We start from the raw sequence: 4,171 nt of genomic DNA, 5'->3' as shown, positions 1-4,171 counted from the left end.
GTAATCAATGCCCTCTAATTGAGTGTAACCTTTAGCAACGAGATGTGCCTTGAAACGCTTGATAGTACCATTTGAATTCCGTTTAACTTTGTATACCCATTTACAATCAATAGGGCGTTTGTTGGCAGGGAGAGGAACAAGTGACCATGTTAAATTTGACTCAAGGGCGTGGATTTCATCACGCATTGCATCACACTAGTGAGGAATAAGAGAAGCCTGCGAATAGGAAGTGGGTTCCTCGACAGTAGATATAGAAGCTAAAAAAACATAGTGAGGGGTAGAAATATTTGAATAAGTGAGATAATGAAAGAGAGGGTAACAAGCACCTTTCTTAACTTGAAAAGAAGATGGACTGACATGGGCATTGTAACAATCCAGGAGCTTGACAGGTGGTCGGCAAATGCGTGTTGCAGGATGATCTTTAGGAGAGGATGGTGAAGCAATGGAAGGAGTAGGAGAAGGTTCAGTGGTGGAAGTAGTAGGAGAGGTAGACAATGATGGTCTTATATATGGTGGAGTGGAAGGCATTTCAGTTTCAGAGATGGAGGAATGAGCTTCTGTATGTTGAGGAATAGGAGAGGATGGTGGAGATATACTGATGACATTGGGTTCTTGTGTTTCAATAGTGTATAATTGGGTGCAGTGGAAGAAAAAACTAGAGTGTGATAAATGTCATGTGTATCTATTCGCAGTGTGGGCATATTTGGAGGTTGAGAAAAAAATTTGATTATGTGAAGAAGGTTTTGTTTTATAAGGAAAATGATTTTAAAAAACTAGACATCTTGACTAATGAAAATTTTCTTTGAGGAATAATCATAAATTTTGTAACCTTTTTTATTGTAGGGATAACTAATAAAAATACCGGGTGTGGCTTGCTTGTCAAATTTGTGTTCTTTGTGTAAGACATTGTTGGCAAAGCGAAGACAACAAAAAACTTTTAAGTGTGTATATGTTGGTGTGTTTCCAAATAAAATCTCATACGGTGTTTTACCTTTTAAAACCTTACTTGGTAAGCGATTGATGAGATAGGTGGCTGTCAAGATGCATTCTCCCCAAAATTGTAGAGGAAGATGTGACTGAAAATGGATTGATCGTGCCACATTGAGAAGGTGACGATGTTTTTGCTCGACAACACCAGTTTGTTGTGGTGTGCCAATGCAAGTGCGTTGATGTTGCACTCCTAAAGAGGAAAAAAAAATGCTGAAGATTAGCTTTGAGAAATTCTAACCCATTATCAATCCTAATTTTGCAAATGGAAGAATGAAATTGTTATTTTATCATGGCAAAGAAATGTTGTATGAGTTTGGAAGCTTCAGATTTAAAATGCATGAGATATATGTCCATGTACAACGAGAATGGTCATCAACAACGGTTAAAAAATACTTAGCGCCAGTAAGTGATGAAATTGTAAAGGGACCCCAAATGTCACAATGTATTAAATCAAAACATTTTGAACTTAAAATAGTACATAAAGGGAAAGGAGTTCTAGCATGCTTTGCTAATGGACTAATCAAGCAATTATCCTTATTAGAACAAGAAATAGAATATGAAATTTGTGAAATATTGGATTGAACTATATGAGAAGGATGGCCTAAACGACAATGCCAGAGATTGAAAGTTGGAGATGTTACGGTAGAGACCATGGGAGCAGGTGTTGAGTCTAAATAGTAGAGAGCACCGAGTTCACTACCCTTGCCAATCCTCTTCTTTGTAACGAGGTCCTGCAATTGAATTGAAAAGAAGGCACAAGGAGTACATCTTGCAAGGGTAATGTGGGGGATGGATTTGATTGGCCTATATGTGTGATAGATGCAATTCGGCCAGTGGGTACCTCAACTGGTGCACAAGTAATAGGTGTTTTGGTGTGAATCAATTTGGAATTTGATGTCATATGATCAATGGCGTTTGAGTCAATTATCAACGTAGATGAATCGAAAACAGAAGTGAACCCACATGAAATACCTGTAAAATTATTAAACAAATGACTACTGTTACCATTGGAAACCATGGAAATAAGTTGTTGATATTCCTCTGGGGTGAGAGTTATGCCTGTGTTGGCTGGTGCATGGCTGCTTTCTTTAGTATTCATGATGAAGGTTGAAGAAAACACAAAAGGGGATCGGATGTTTTGCTTTGATACCATATAAGCAAATATGGTGAATGTTTTCTGTATTCGACATTGTACAAAGTGTACAAATATATAACAATTCTAAAGATTTACAATAAGGAAATAATCTCTAAATCCTATGTCTAAGGCAATTACGTAAAAAACAAAAAGAAGTGATGTCCAAGTAAATCAGCTATAAGGTTACCTTCAATCAAAAGTCATCCTCCAATTAAGGCTTTCTAACACTAAATGATATCTAGTACTTGTGACATCATTAATTTTTCTTTTATCTAATTGCCATGTGTACATTCAAAAAAATATAGCCATTGTCCCCCCCCAGTACAATATTACTACCACCATAACACTGCTAGCACCAAGCATTAGGGAGACGTAAAACCCAATTTCCTTTCATCACTTTCAATCAAGTTATATATATGTTGATTATGAGAGAGATGGGCATCGAATGTGAATAATTGAAATAAAAACTTTTTGTAGTTGGGATGCTTTTATGTATCCACTCCCTTCTTTTATTTCATCACCTTCAACCTTAATCGATTTTAATAATAGTATCGATCATATTAATACAAATTTGTTCTACTACGACCAACCCTCTCATTAGGGAACATGAATTCCTTTCATATCCTATGAATTTACAGTTCTAATTAAATTACATGACATGATCCGTAAATTACACAACCTCAAATATTTATGTTTATGAATTCATGGTCACTATGGCAGAGTACAAGTGGTGCAACGGCGATGATTTAGGCACTGTGGAGGATATTGTGGGAGCTAATATTTCGGCAACCACTTCGGTGACACCACATGGAAATTGAAGTTTGCCCTAGGTCATATTGATTATGCTAATTAAATCCTCATTTAATTTGGCTATTAATGTGATTTCAAATGGGGAATATCTCCATAAGTCAAGAATTGTGATTACATTAAGGACATGTTTACATATTAGTAATAGAGAAAGTAAGGAATTAGAGAATTTAGGAATTGGGGAAGTAATGAATAGGTATGGAAAGAATCATTCTCATTAAGTTGTTTACTAAACATATGGAATTAACAAATGAATGAGGTTGATTCCCATTGTTATTGTTTGCTAATTTTCATGAATCAGAATCCAAATTAATTTGATTACTAAAATTCCTTACACATTTTCAGCACAACACATATATAATTCTCAAATTGGCTAAGGAGACCAAACTAATCATGTAGCAAACTAGTACGGTAGTGTAAACATGAGGAATCAATATGCTGAACAAGATGAACAGCAAAAGCCCAGTTCAATGATAATGTTAATACACCTTTGGCTAGAGCCAATTTCAAACAAAAAAATAAACTCCAATAAATATATATCTTTCACCTACGTAACTAGTAAACAATCAAATAATAATAACCTGCATATTCTTCATATGATTAAACACATGTAATCTTCATACTACCAAAAAAAGAGATATATAATCTCCACAAAAGTCATTCACCCATTACTCATTGTTGGGGCTTTTTGTTCCAGCAGCCTGACGGATGGGCTTGGGCTGCCGTAAGAAGAGAAGTGAGCAAAATTCCCCAAGTGCCTGGGTTCGATACCAAGCGCCTGGAAGAGTGTTTTTCACAGAATCTGATGAAACTGTTACGCAAACACTCTCAGGCTTCCTTCACTAATAGCCCAAACAAACTTAACCAATTTTACAGAAGAGCTTGGCTTGGAGAGCATGTGGCATGGGAGCTAGGCTTTCACAGGTTTAGCAATTTTGAGAGAGAGAGATGAGTTTTCCTATGGAGGATGGAGGTTTAGAGCAGGCAAAGGAAGATTTGGCTGGTTTCCTTCCTAATGGAGGAAGAAAACGAATGGAGGAGGAGATGGGGTGGCTTGAGTAGATTTTCCAGCTGCTTGACAATGCTTGGTCGAGCTCTGGAAAAAATGGGTTGGTTCTTCTGGGTAGCAGAAGTCCTCCTTTTATAGCCACTAAGGGTTCTAATTCCGTCATACTTCCCTTCCTCTTTCCATTGTTTTCCCCCACTTCGTCTTCTTTGATGAATCCCGTCCGCCCAAGA

The sequence above is a fragment of the Prunus dulcis genome, chromosome 2 (genome assembly GCF_902201215.1).
Source record: "Prunus dulcis chromosome 2, ALMONDv2, whole genome shotgun sequence".
Classification (NCBI taxonomy): domain Eukaryota; kingdom Viridiplantae; phylum Streptophyta; class Magnoliopsida; order Rosales; family Rosaceae; genus Prunus; species Prunus dulcis.
This window is presented reverse-complemented; position numbering follows the sequence as displayed.